Consider the following 15564-nt stretch of genomic DNA (forward strand, 5'->3'; position numbering starts at 1 on the left):
TCCATTTTGTGTTTCTTTTCTTTCTTTCTTTTCACCTTGTGAACACTGACAGCCTTTTTTAAAATCATATACATCGTGGCTTCGACACCAGGCCAAGTACGGGGAGGAACGGGACCCGGCATATTCAGGAAAGATCGCACATGAGAAATTCTTGGGGTTGTACAATCGGATTCGATCCCGATCTTCGAGAGTGGTAGTTGCAGTATTAATCACTACCATTTTGCAATTCAAACAGAAAAATGTTACTATGTTAATAATAATAATAATAATATTGAAATTAATATCTCCAATACTATAGTAGCGATAATAGAGACTTATCTACTGGCAACATCAAAATGACACTTGTATCATCAGAATGAAACTTTATTACTGGTATGCATTTTGGTACACAAGATCCTCATCACAGTGGCGTAGCGAGGGGGGTGCAAAGGGGTGTATCATGCACCGGGCGCCACTCGCAGAGGGGTGCCCAAATGGTCTCCGAGACAAACTATATGTATTTCTGGAAGGGGGAGAGGGGCGCCAATAAAGTGTCGGGCGCCAGTTACGTTCGCTACGCCACTGCCTCATCAGCCTTACATAAAAATATATAGATATCTGTTGTAGAATAAATTGGCATAGAAATTGACATTAATTACAATATACAATTTTAAACATACCTGTTCAAGATTTATTTCCACCCACACTGCACAGTACCATGAGGATTACATTACAAACATGCCTATATATCTATATATTTTTATATGTAGATGATGAGGTCTTGTGAACCGAAATGCATACCAATAATAAAGTTGCATTCTGATGATAGAAGTGTTGTTTTGGTGTTACCAGTAGCAGTGTGATTAGTCTCTGTTATCTCTACTATAGTATTTGACAGTTTAGTTTAAACACTTTTCGAGACAAGAAGCGTACACTCGAATATACTTTATATTAAAAACATGTTTTGAACTTATATTTAAAGGTTTTGTATATTTATAAGCAAATAAGTTTCGTATGATTTATTTTTAATATATTTTTCAAGCATTTCTAATAAAATATTTTCGAGTATATTATATTGAAAAAAAAAATCATACACGAAAATCGATTCGAATCTCGACTCCTCTGTGTTTGCATTTATTGAAAAAAAAAACTGAAATCGAGAAAAACTTAAGAAAAAAGATGTCGAAGAAAATGTCATAATCTACTTAGAGTATAAATTATCGATTGGCGAAAGAATAATTATATTTCAATTGGTTGGTTTGGAGAATTCTTTAAGGGTAGACACCGATCGAAGATATGAATAAGTAGAGTTAAGCTATCAAAAAAGACTCTAGAGAAACTAAGTCACGGGGAAATTCTAATGGGATATAGTAACGTAACTACGATGTTCATCGCTTACATTTTATAACACACGCATATTGATTTTCTCTCACCATTTTTTTTTTATTAGAAAACATATACGTGAGGATTTAAAATGACTTATATCGTCTCCGACGATCGAATCTTACAATGACCTGACGGACCCAGAATTAAATGCTAACTTGTAACTTATATTAATATATATATAAATATTAATATGACGATAAAATATTCTATTCAATTCTATTATTTTGTATGCGAGTCGTGTCCTAGACAAGCAGGAAACGTGTAGACTGATTGTAGTTTAAGGGAGGAGTAACGTCGAGTCCACGAGATGTTTTAAAAATTCAGTCGAAAACTTGGAATAAAAATGATCACGTATCGACTAGAATGTAAAAAGAAAGTGCCGAATGGCAGATTTTTAAAGCGCTCGATACCCCGAAAAGTTCTTGGGTCTAGAAACCTCGGGAGTGATCCGACCGGATATGTCGAGCTCCGTCCCTTGAAACGAACCGAATTCGTACCCCTCAAATGGAAGCCCCGTGTTGTAACACCTAGCCATTTCTTGCAGCACGAGTTAGTTAACATTAAAATGTAGTGTAAAGTCGTGCCAGGTCGGAGAAAATAATTACGACAAACATCTCTTCGTATGTACAAATCATACTGTAGTATAGTACAATTGAAACTAATGAAAAATTTATAGCTTGGCGTAACGTGTGGAGATAAAACTTTGTTAAAAGAATTTTATAGATAAAGTCTTTTTCTCTAGGTTGCGTGATCCTTAATTTAAAGGAAATATTTTCGAACACTTATAAAGACGTGTGTTCGTCGTTCAAAACATGGTTCTCCAGCATTCGATTGTTTTTAAATCGAAGCGATTTGACTCCCTCACGCAACTTCGCGAAACTGCCGCTTAACCCTTTTATATGGCTACCATTTTGTTTCTAAATAATGGACGAACACGAAAAGAGTTTTTCTAAAATCTGATAACACGTCGAAACGAAACGTTGTTTTAAAGTACTTTGAGTTGCTGTAGTGACGTCGCCGCATTCAGTTCGATGTCGCTCGAACGAACTACGCGATTATTAATTTAAAAGAAATTCAATAAACATGTCATGAATTTACTTTTCTATAATTATTCAGGAACTTTAAGTTATTCTGATTTGTTTTTAATGACTTTTCAGCGGGAGATACGAGTCATACATCTATTAACAATTGGGGCGAATACGGGCGCGATTTACCGCTCTGAAAGATCCTGAATTGAATCCGGGCGGGCGACCTCAAAAATTTTTCATTGGTGGTTTGTTTCGGATAGGCTGGCCTCGTCTCTCATTGGAAACCTGGCCTAACCTTCAATGGGCATAGGAAAATGTGCCCTCGTAGTGCCCACAGGACAAAAATAGCAAAACAAGTCGTTCACATGAGTAGCCATATTATTATTTTTAAAAGAGAAATCTGCCGTTCTCCAGAAGCCTCCATTCTGTGGGCACTAAGACGGTCTTTTACCAAACTGATCCTGAGTTCGGGAACAGCCATTCCGATTTTTTGGATCCTCCTGAATTCGCTCCCGGTTTCCTCGATGTGGCAGGCTGACACTTTAACAGCTCGGCCATCCGCCATTCTATAAATATGTAGTATAATATGGTATAATTCTTCGTGCTAGCGTAAAATTATCCCCAAGAAAAGCAAAGCTGTCGTGGGCACAAGTTAGATTTGAATGTATATAATATGCACAAAATGTTTAGAAACGATGCGTTTGTTAATAAAATAACGATAAGGTAATTAATAAAATAAAATAATTAGTTATTCCAGTTTTATTAATAAAATACTCAACCAGCAAACAAAGGCCACGAACAAAACATAGATTTTATTTATTTATATGATGCTTTAGGTACAAGTGCGTAACAACCTATTGAGCCTCTTCAGTAATGCCTTTATTTCCAAAAGACTAAGATGTTAGAGTTTAACCACGTTGGCATTAGTCTAGTGGGAATATGGATAATTCCACTACGTAGCACTCAGCGAGGATAGTGGGGACAACCTTGCAGAGCGCCCTCTAATGGAATCATCTCGACAGTAACCCCATACACAAAGGTTGTTTAAATGATTCCGCTAGGTGGCGCGTTCTGACGACGCGCCACCTAGCAGCACCACCTAGCGAAGCATCTTCCCCACTGCGCGCCATCTAGCGAAAACATCACAAAGAAAGGACAATTTTGCTTTACAATTATACAAAATTTCGTCAGATATTTCTTCGTGTGGAGCGAATATCAACAAATTCATTATCGCTCGTGTTAAACGCCGCAGGGTACATAATTATGAAAAAACTAATTTTTTCCCCCACCAAGCAAAGTCTGAATATCCCGCTTAATATTTAGCATTTCGGATTATTTCCGTGTTGAATGTAAAAAGAGAATTATTAACTCCTTTTATTAAGGTTTCTGTTTATCATTAAAATTTATGTAAATTCGTAACGAGAAGTTTACCCGGGTCGAGGAATTGTCTACTCGCTTACAATGGAACCAAATATAAAAAGTGCAGGCGCATAAAGACGAAGAAATTACGTTATCAACGAATGACTAAGAAACGATTTGAATGAGGAAGGGAATTCGTATCATTGCCACGATATACGAATTCATATACTTCACTCCTTGTTTATTAAAAAGATGAGTCTATTGATATATCTGCCAATCGGAAACAGAAATTTCTTAACTCCTGTATCCAAATCAAACAGAAGAAAAAAATATATATATTTGGCAATTAGTAACGGGTGTAGGTCACAGCACAAGTATCGAATGTAATACAAAATCTCAATTTATTGTTTTTATATCGACTATCGGAAGAGATTTTTTTACCTCTCTCTTCCGTGGGATGTTGCGAATGGATCAGTTACTTTGACAAAAGCCGATAGATAGAAATATGTGGGAATATGTATTTTTGGTGATAAACTCTCCCGATACAGCTCTGGGGCTTTATCGGTCGTATAAAGAAAAACCAGAAAGATATATCCAGAATATTTTCTGAATCGTTCCTCTTTCTACTTCTTCTCTATCTCGTTATTGTTTTTCTTCTTGTTTACTACTACACATAAGTTGAAGAAAGTTTTAAAAAAGAACCGTGTAATTGAGAAATCCAGAAGTGTTATCCAGAAGTAAAAGGTTTATTACAGAGATATTCTAGAATAATAAAAACACGGTTTTCCCCAGTTCATTCGTCCGAATGAACTGGGGAAAACATGCGTGTGTATGTGTCTAAAAATTAATAATTAAAGGTAAGGTATCGAGATTTGTGACTCCGAATGACATCTCTCTCGTTCTGAACATACAGTTTAGTAATATTTTATTAATTAACATATACGTTAATCATATTTGATAGCTCTAACTTTACGTTATAAACGGGAGAATTTTAAGATACTTCATAAACAGTTATTACTGTAGCTTGCTAAGCTATAGTTAGACATTAAAGATTCCCATCACAGCAGGAGATATAATAACCCTTTCGAAATCGTTGAAAAATAAAGAATAATTAGATTAAAATCATAAAATCTAATCGAATAATTTAAATTAGATTATTCTTCTATCACTTAACTATATTGATTTTATTCTAATGAAGGAACTTCGAAGGGAGAAAATACAATTACTTGTTATTACAAAGATGTTTATTCGGTATCAAAACTTATTTTTTGTGTATTATTCATCAAATATAATTCTTTTTTTTTATTCCTACAAATATTTTTTAAGCTATCGCAAATATAATATTTAAAGCAAACATTTATTTTACTTAAATTTATTCAATTTTTTTTTTATTTTCCTGTGTGTGTGTGTTTACTCGTCTTCACAACCACATACAATTCTTGAAGAGAATTAGCAATTTTATATAATGAAAGAAAAATAACATTACTTTAATAAAATTTACAAGTTCTTCCTATGTTTTAATCTGTATGATTGGATCATTTAACATTAAATAAATAAATCTTTTACTCTGACAGTACACGCTTTTGTTGAACCTTTACTCTTAATTCCCAAAAATAAATGTTGGGCCAAAAATAGATATATTATGGCAAAGAAGAGATCGAAATTAATCCTGTATTTCGGCAAACGATGGTTTATTAGGCTGCAATTTAAAAATTGCAGACCTGTACATTTCCACTGTATTCGCCTGTCTTCGTGTCTGTCTGTTCCTCTTTAATCTCGAATTTTTTTTCGATTAAAAGATGATTAAAAAATTGAAGAATTGCATTGAAATGATATCAATATATTTCGTTATTTGTTAATTGTTTAAAGTTTTATAAAATTCAGTATTTATTTCTATTGTTTTCTGCACAATTTCGACGTTTCAAAGTTTATTTTTATAAACTTTTTTTTTGTTATTTCTTTTCTTCGTAGTGTTTTAATTTTGAATTTTCTCGCAACACTTTTAAACAGTTTTTTTTCTTTTGTTTTTGTTTTGTCATTTTCTGTTAAAGAGGAGAAATTAAAAAGCTCTTACTACACTTTCACTCGAGGAATTTTTTCGTTACTGATCTCATTAACTTTGGAGCTTCCTATCGATTGAATAAAGTGATTAGGCCTATTTGTTAGTAGGGAATTTTAATTATTAAACAAGTTAGCATCTATTTACGAAATGCATGCAGAATCTATACACACACACACACACGAAAAAAGATTTCTAAATGGACAACAAAGGTAGAAGTGATGAATTAAGCATGCTCCTAGTAATGAGATGCAATAAACGTGATAAAAATCACACTTTATTAAAAAAAACCGGTTAATGTTACCTATGGTTCCAAGATGGCGGCTCGTCTTTGATTCCAGCAAATAGAAGAAAGGAAACAGTGGGGACACACGTTCTAACCTAACCTATTCTAATAAATTACCATAATTATTACCAACACAATAGGTTAGGTTAGGTTAGAACGTGCGTCCCCACTGTTTCCTTGCTGGAATCAGACGAGCCGCCATCTTGGAACCATAGGTAACATTAACCAAAAAATCAACAGTTATTCAGATTCTTCCTTCATAAAATCTGCATTACAATGCCAAAATAATCGAATATTTTGCAGGAAGTTAGTATATTTTACCATTGAAATCGTGGCATTATAAAAATATGCAAATTATCTGACAAATTTCGTCTAATTTGGTGTCAATTTTAAATTTTAAGAAGAAGAACAAAAGAAAAGAATTTCAATTCTTTTTAATTTTAGTATACAAAACAAATATTTTATAGTTATAATTAAATATTTGTCAAATAATTTTGAAATTTTCTTTTCTTTAGCAGAACTTTTAAAGATTTTATGATATTAATAAAACAAATTATTTAATATCTAATGAATAATATGGATTTTTCCTTTTGCTATTTATTAAAACTAGTTTAAATCTTTTTAACTACAATCCGTAAAAGGCCTTAAACTCTTTACTCGTATAAGTCTCGAGGATTTGCTTCAATAACATTACTTCATTAAATTTCGGGTCGTATCCCGAAAATTTTATGAAACATTATAAAGATTTGGAGTGAAGGAGGTGGATCTACCAATTATATTACTGATTATAATCAATACTAGATCGTGCCTCCTTCACTTTGTCGGTGACTTTCGGTGTTAGTAGCTTGCTTTGGTATCTATCATTGAAGATCTTAAGCATAAACTGGCTAACCGGGATAAATTGTAATTGATTCCGAATTAGGTGGTGCATGATACATCAGGATGCTCTTTAAAGGCTATTCTCTATTCAGTCGGACAGACTTCTACTGCATTGTTTAGTTATCGGGAGATAATCATTAAAACGAAGCAATTGGAATCAATGTTTCCAATGTATTCGTTAATCTGAAATTTATTGAATAATCTCTACAATTTTTTGGCCTTTGATTACTTGCCATTGATAATTCAGTATAATGTAAATTTATCCACAAATTCAACCTTTTAAATAACAGATTAATGACTTTGTATCAGGAGAATTTAGATTCTATTCTCTCTTCTTTCTGCCATCAAATTACAGTTAAAATTCTACAGGAAGGACGAAAGGAATTAATGGATTAGAATAACAAAAGTGGAGGCAAATAAAAATAAAAGTTTCTAAAATTCATAAGACAGTTATTATAATATGTATAATATTACGATTTTTGTAATTCTAATGACCATTTCTGAATAAAATATTACCAGTATTAAAGAAACAATACGGCTTATAAGAAAGAAAATACACAGTTTAATATAATAATAAATATAACGGTAGAAATATTTAAATTGGGATTAATTAAATTTATTACTATTTACATTCAAAAACATACTCCAAATATCAATACATTAATAGCTGTACACTTAAACACTTTCTGTATAAAACCGTCACAAACACAGCCAGATTTATACGTAAGATAAAGTTATAGCTTAGGGCCTCACGTTCGAGGCCTCGTGATTTTTAAATTCGAGAGGAAAGACCTTTTATATGTTATGGCTTAGGGTCACAAGTGTCTAAATCAGGTCTGGCATGTAAAAAAACACCTTTTCATTCGTATGTAGTATATACATTACGTGTGTTTTTGTGATAGTTACCAGTCAGTTGCGAGCATTAAATAAAATATATTATTAAATACTGTATAAAGAAAAAGAAAATCAAACCGAAAATAAAATAAATTAATCAGAAAGATTTTTCTGAATAAAGCAAAATAATTCGATTATAATTATTTAAAAGACTAAAAATAAAAAGAGAACGTCTATTACTGAAAAAGATTATTTTTAACAACAATATGTTATCAATTACTCCTTTTCAAAAATCTTTCGATTAATATCTTAGGTAATTCGCAAGGGACCGCCTATGTTTGAAGCCATTTCTTTCATTTTTTTTCTTCTTCTACAATCCTAAAATTAACGTTTTTATTCGCAGTTCGGATTGCCACAAAGGTTTTCTTTTATTTTGCAGACAAATATTTCAAATGTCTTGTTTAAAGTTGGCGAAAAATTTTAATAAATGATTTAAATATAAATATTTAACTCGCGAGTATTAAATAATTAAAAATAAAAATAAAAATTGAAGTTTAAAAGTCGTAACCACTCGTTTTTTAGAACGAAGTAGGAACAATTTCGAACTTTTACTGTGACGTGAATAAAGAATAAGTAAACACGCAAAATAACAATTTTTTTCGAACAATTATTATAATTAATTCACGACGGGAATATGCTACTTTAAATAAACAGCTTATGACAACGTTTAAAATAAATTAAAGATCAATTCTTGCCCCGTTATTATATAATTTAAACGTTAACGATTTATTTAACGAAATCCCAGAAAATAGATTACTCGTGTATGCAGATGACATAATTGTAAAAGTTAGTGAAATTCCATTTAAAATTTCCATAATTTCTATAAATTAAATAGTAATACAGGATTAGAAATAATATTAAATCGAATTATTATTATTTCTTAACTTTTCTTATTAATTATCTTCTTAGAAACTATTAATATGACAAAGATCGCGGGACTACCGGTTAGAAAACCCGAATTAATTCCTTTTGTTTTCCAAACAAAACTATTATTTAAATTAATAATAGCTGCTTAATTACTTAAATTACAATTTATTCTAATTAATTACGTGCATTACTTTGACCTGGAAGTAAGGTGACGATATTTTATAATGGCAAAAGCTTTGATATTTTTAGCAGAGTCTGACACGACCTTCGTTTGTAAGAGGGGGGAGAGACTTATAGAAGGTGGATTGAATAGACCGCAGCTATTATATTAATTATAAAATTTACTCTAACACGTGTTAATTTCTGTTCTTAACGATAATCCGCCATTTTTCCTCATCGTACTCTAACAATCATGGCAGCAATCACGTGACTACTGTCGCGATATTTCATTTTTCATTTCGTGGAATCAGTTTCTGCTGACGTCGATCGGAAATATGACGTCATTTCCGTGCCTTAAGTACCAATCTCGTATTATTCGATTTTAGCCAGCGGGAAAGAGTAACAAAAACGATAGAAAAACGTTCACTTTTATCGTTTTTATTACGTATTATTAATTTTTTAATGCTTTATCCCTCTTTTTAAGAGAGGACGAACATTAAAAAAACTAATAACAATATAAAAATCAGGTTAGAGAATCATCATCAGAGGTTTTAGGGATGGAGGAATATTTCAGAGGATGGAAGATTAAAACTGTGGTATAAATTGCGATGTTTTTTATACGTGTTTACTGTTGATTTTCGATAGTTTCTTTAAGATTACGGCTGTAAAGTATGCATTTTTTAAACGTATAATCTTGTTTACATCGTGTAAATGATCATCATCATTTGTATATTACTCTAGTCAATGTAATGTCGTACAACAATCAACTTATACACAATGATACAAATTGATTGAAGATGGTACAAGTTCTACGAGAGACTAAAGTAAACATCGTTACGTTTACTTCAGTTTGGTGTACGACTACTTCAACTTATATTTTATTAATAATATTAAAAATAATGATAAAAATGCCGATAGTTATATAGAAGGAGAGTGTTTCGTTCCTTTCCTTCCCCTCCAATTTCGGTAGAAACGTGCAGATCCGCCTACTAAACGTCTACTTACGATTTAGATGCATTGGGGTTGGAGTAATTTGTGAAAAGTAGGGAAGAAGAGAGAGATATTAAAATAAATTTCTAGACGAACGAGAGGAGTGGGACGGTTCTCGTCCTCCTCTCGACGAATTTAATGGAAAACGTATCCGTACGGTGGAAACGGGGGAAGGACTCTCCGATCTCTAATGCTTGAATGACGTCAGAAGGGGAAGAGAAACGGAGGAAAGTAAATCGGCGGGAAATATTGTAGCTTAGTGGTTCCGATCGACCGAGCATCATCTCGCGCCATTAAGTAGAATTTTTTCGACTTCTCCTCCGTCAGTTGATAAGACGGAATCACTTTTTGTCTCTTAATTCTACTGAGAAAACGAAGAGTCGGAAGAAAACCGGGCTTCTTCTTCTTCTCCGGAGAGGCGCCATATTATAACCGGAGAAGCGCAATACGACGTTTCTACAGGTAATAAAGAAATCGGAAATTCGCTGCGGAAAGTTCCATTTCCGCTTCCGAACGGCGTAGATAAAGATATTTTATTTTTATTTATTTATTTTTTATTCGACCTATCTCTCCGATATTACGCATCTCTCGATACGGGGATGGCAGCGAGGGGAGGAGCGACACGGTTGTGAAGTTTCCGCCGTTTGTAGCGCAACAACGTGTTAGAGGTGACTTAATAGCCGAGAAAGAGCTTCCGTTCTTAGTACTCGTCGCTTCCGGCTTCGATCAATTTGCGGCCCCAACGCGAAAGAGTCGACTAATATTTGCTTTCCCGGTAACCGGAGGCGGCACATTTACATTTTTTAGAAAATGCTGGTTATTAAAAAACGATAACGGAGCTTCGCACGCTTCCATTCTTCTCGTTTTCGAAAATTAAAATTACCAAATTCGCCAAAAGTCTTTTTTTTTTTTTTTTTTCTACTTAATAAGATCTCATGAAATTTTTCATCCGGAAACTTCTTTTAGTACCGGAACACCTGGATAATGATGAAAATCTATCACATTCCGGTAAAATCCAGAAATCACATCGTAAAATATCGCTCATTTTTTAATCGAATACACCAAAAACTACCGTTATTCGACATTCCTCCTTCCGAATTCGGACTTTATTTGGAGTCCTTTTCGTGTCTAAGTGTAATTTGGACTCGACCCCTCGTCACATTTCTCGTGAAGGCATCCGGGAAACTCTTCGACTCTCGACAAACGATCCAAGCTCGTCAATTCTTTTTACGACCGGTAAAATCATTACTGGTATTATGGCGGGAGGGGGAAAAAAAGAAGAGGAAGAAGTTGGAAGGGAAGTAAAAAGTGCTGCAGTTAATTGAAGCCGACAGCCGTTGTCAACCGAAAGATAAATGTCACTTAGAACGTGGCGCTTCCGTGTTCGGGCGGAAGTCTATCGATCGATTATCGGAGCGCCATCACACCCGCCAATTACCTCTGCCGTGGAACAGAATATAAACCCGCAGTGTAATATCATTGTATCTACTTAAAGCACCCTTCGTGTACTATGTGGCAGGGTGGGAAACGTGTGGTGATTCCACCGAAAGGGTCCGTTCTCGAGTGCATTCTTTTCGTTCCTCTTTAGCAATTTTTATAAATAAATAAAAGTGGATAAAATTATTAACGGTCACTCTTATTTTAATGGTATATTAATTAATTTTCATTTCCGTACATTTAAATTAATATAATTGCGCTAAGCTTGACCTCATTACTAGAGGACCGGCTTATCGAACTTTAGCTTAATAAACACCCTCTGGTGACCAGGTTAAGCTATCATTACCGGGGACCATAATTAACTATACTGTAGTTCGATTCTTTACTTATCTAATTGTCTAATGCTGTCGAGTTTCGGTTTTCCTACTCCGAGAAGTGCAGAATATTCAAAATATATTTTCAAGTCAACTTATATAGACTTTTATTAATCTTACACAGTATATATATTATTCAAATATATAAGTTTATATATATATATATATATATATATATAGGGTGTGTATTTGACTTTTAAAGTTAAGAAAAAGGTAAGAGGGGGAGTTGAAAGTGTAGTAACACTTTCCTAAACCCATACATTTTTCATGTTTTTATTAGGAGCGAGGTGAACCACGAAACATTCTAAACAGCAATAGTTTGCACAGAATAGACATTACGGACTTCTCAAGTTGTCACTTTGATAAATGCGAGTTTCCGAATCCGAAGGAAGAGAATGTAAACTGGAGCTAGCATCGAATCTCGGACGGCCGAACGAGGTAAACATCTGTTTAGCAAAGCGCTTACCCTCTTTAACGAGTATATTAAGCGAGCTTTTCCGGCCCGATCCGCCCGAAAAATAAAGAAAGTCCAGAAGAATTAAAGAGTCGTTGCGGGCCCGCACACTACGGTTTTGAAAATTCCGAAAAAAGTCGATGGAGGAAGTCGCCATCGTTTCCGGTGTAGACAGGAAGTGGCTTTCCGACTCCTATCCCGCGGCGGGGTTATTCAACCGCTACGATAATTTATATCTTTCGTTCGAAACGACTAGGCAATTTTTATAATAAACGATCGGCTGGAATGGCAGATACAAAGCTTCTTCTACCCATCGTAGTTAATTCCGTTCCCCACCGAGCGTGGCGTTGCTGCTCTCCATCGACATCAAGCGACACTTCCTCACCTTACGAGAGTTTCGGTATTTCCACGTTTTCTTTTATTTGTTAGGAATTTTAACGATTTTTCACCACAATTTTCTGAACTCTTTACTACACTCTTACCTAATTAATAATATATTTACTATTACTATAGTCGAAAGTTTTATTTAAATTTGAATTCGATGATGGAAAATACTCCGGAGGGTAATTTTATGCACCGATAACGTAGCTGTAGATACGGGGGGGGAGGATTCTATACGCGTGTGGCATTCGAAAGGAGCGTGGTGTGGCTCTTTCGCGTGTCATTCGAGATGCGCTCTTACGTTGTTTCTTCTTTTTTTTTGTTACGTTATCGTTTTAAGATTTCACACGCGTACTGTTAAGTTAATGGCGAAATTGGCTATTATGCTCCCGTCTACACAGATTGTTATTAGCTATTTGCATATTAATACCGGTTTCTTACGCGTTGAAAATAAAATATATACGTCTAAACGGTCGTAAATGTCTTCATTTCGGTAAATATTACATGTTTGTGTTGCTTTCCCAATACTTGGAGGATGTGGCTTCCCGTCAACGGAGCAGCTAATTGTTAACGATTCTTCTCTTCCTCCCGGGAATTCTCTATTTGGCGTGTTCTTTAACACGGTTTCTAATTAAATTATCAATATTATTATTTCGGCCAACCTTTTTTTTTATTGTGGAATTTTGTTTACTCCCTCTTTCTCTCTCTCTCTCTCGGTGTTTTCACAATCGAAAATCACTGTGCCAAAGGGAGTAATCGAGAAAACCCTCATTGACTCGGTGACTCCCTTTGGTATACTGAAAGATCGGAACATTATTCAAAATTAAGGCTTACGTCTTACAAGATGCCGAGAATTATTAATTGGACCTGGATTTAATACCGAAACTACAAAAGAAATAATGATGAAAGTTGAAAAAATAACAATAAAATTTTGCTCTTAAGCAAAAATTAGGATGGAAGGAGAGAGAGAGAGGATGCGGGTTCGAAAACATAACAGAAATTGTGCAAAGTTGCAACAGGGAAAAGAAGAATCGTTGTTTAAAGAAGTTGCGATTCGACCAGGAGAAGAGGGGGACCAGAAATTAATTAAGTTTTAATTAAAATTCAAACACTTTTAAAAAGCTTTAATTAAGCTTAAAGTTAGCCCGAGTCTTAAGTGTGAGCGATGGTTAATTAGTTTTTAGCTATCGATAACGGTTCCGATATGGTTAATAATTACGTAGTATCGAAGGAGCGATGAATTTTTTACCATTCAGAACATATGACGTCGTAGCTTTCGAACTTTTTCTCGTGAATATTTAAAGAGGGAACAATATACTCGACTCATTTTTCCATATTTTAAGCAAAGCGAGTCCGGAAGCGTCCAGGCTTCTTTAAGGCAAAACTTGTAAATAATTAAGTCCGGAAAAACTTCTTCTTCTTCTTCCCCTTTCTTAAAATATGAACGAGCCGTGATTAAGAAAGGCAATATTTCAAAAATATCGAAGATTGATCGCACTCCTTACCTCCACCCGACCCATTAGCCGCCAGCTTAGAGTCCGAGTCGAGTTCCGTCGGCCCGCTATTATTTCCCTAGTGGCGGAAAGAGTAGCTACTTTATAATCTCCGATACGTTAGGGAGTGAAAAATAACTCTAAACCTGTAAACCACTATTGTTAATAAACTAATACGCTGCACATCCCAACAAGTTCGTAGATCCTGTACACTCCGGTGGTGGATGGTAACAGGAAATTTCAATAGAGACTTCAAGTAGAGTGCTACGAAGTGTATTTTCTTATAATAGAGAAAGGGTTAGAAAGATGAAGATTGTGATTTTCTTCCTGGCTATGAAATTCGTAAGTATTCTACTACAAAACGTAATTAATTTATGCTTATTATGCATACTTTACCTTGTGGTTTGTCACGCAGACTACGCTTAGAAAATATAAAATTTTATGTAAATCCTATTAAAATTGTAAGATTTGTAGTGATTTAACTGTCGTGAAGTTTCTCAAACACCACTTTTTCTTGCAACTGCAACAGATTTCGAAAGTGAAGTTTTAGCTTGGAAGACGAATCGATACAGAGAAAGCAAAGAGAACGAGAGAAAAAACAGCCGGACTATCCTTAAATTCTGCATCAGAAATTCAGTTAAATTATTAGAAATTCCATTTTATACAATTTATTTGATCAATATTATCAGCATATTTAAGACCATTTTGTACGAGTTCAAAATTTGCCTTGTAGCAAGCCCTTCTACCAGTCATACTAAATAGGAGACGTATAGAATGTAGAGAAATACGATATAAAGGTAAGACGATGAGCAATGTATAGACACGTGTTTGGAAAATATAATTTTATAGTCGAACATAGAAGAAAAACATTTGAATTTCGAGTTCCTCCCTCAACAACGACGAGTTTCTTATCGAAAAAAGTATTATTTCCATTATTTTTCTACATTAAAAAGTTCTATAGCAAGGATTATCGAGAAGCCGTCAACATTTAATTAGCGAGAGATTCACTTTACCATAGAGTAAAAGTGAAACACGTCTCCGAAGTGAAAATAAATAAATGAAACGAGGTCGTCACGCAACTTGCAACTGCAATATGTATCATTGTCCACGAAGAACGTGATGATTATTTATTTTTAATAGTAAAAATTACGTTTCACCTTTTAGGCTATTGGAAAAAAAAATAATTGTTGCGGAGTAAAAATTACGCATTTTGTGACATGAAATTAATTTTTCAACATCTAACGGCGGCTTTTCAATTATGAGAAACACCTGGAAATGATCACGTACACACAATGATCATTTTTAAAGTAGTCTATTTTAGGGATGCTCCTTAATACCCGTACACGACATCTATCACAAATACATTGTTTCTTCGTAACGTAGATGACGTGACGAAGTGTCTCGATGCATCATTCATTGGCATTGATGATTGTGTTACGCCTAGATCATAACTCGTTTTATCGAAAGAAAGTATTACACTCTTCCTTATTCTACAGTAGATAGAGTATATAAGGTATAGATCCTATTCATTGTTTCTAA

Source organism: Centruroides vittatus, unplaced genomic scaffold (genome assembly GCF_030686945.1).
Source record: "Centruroides vittatus isolate TY-2023 unplaced genomic scaffold, ASM3068694v2 scaffold_450, whole genome shotgun sequence".
Classification (NCBI taxonomy): Eukaryota; Metazoa; Arthropoda; class Arachnida; order Scorpiones; family Buthidae; genus Centruroides; species Centruroides vittatus.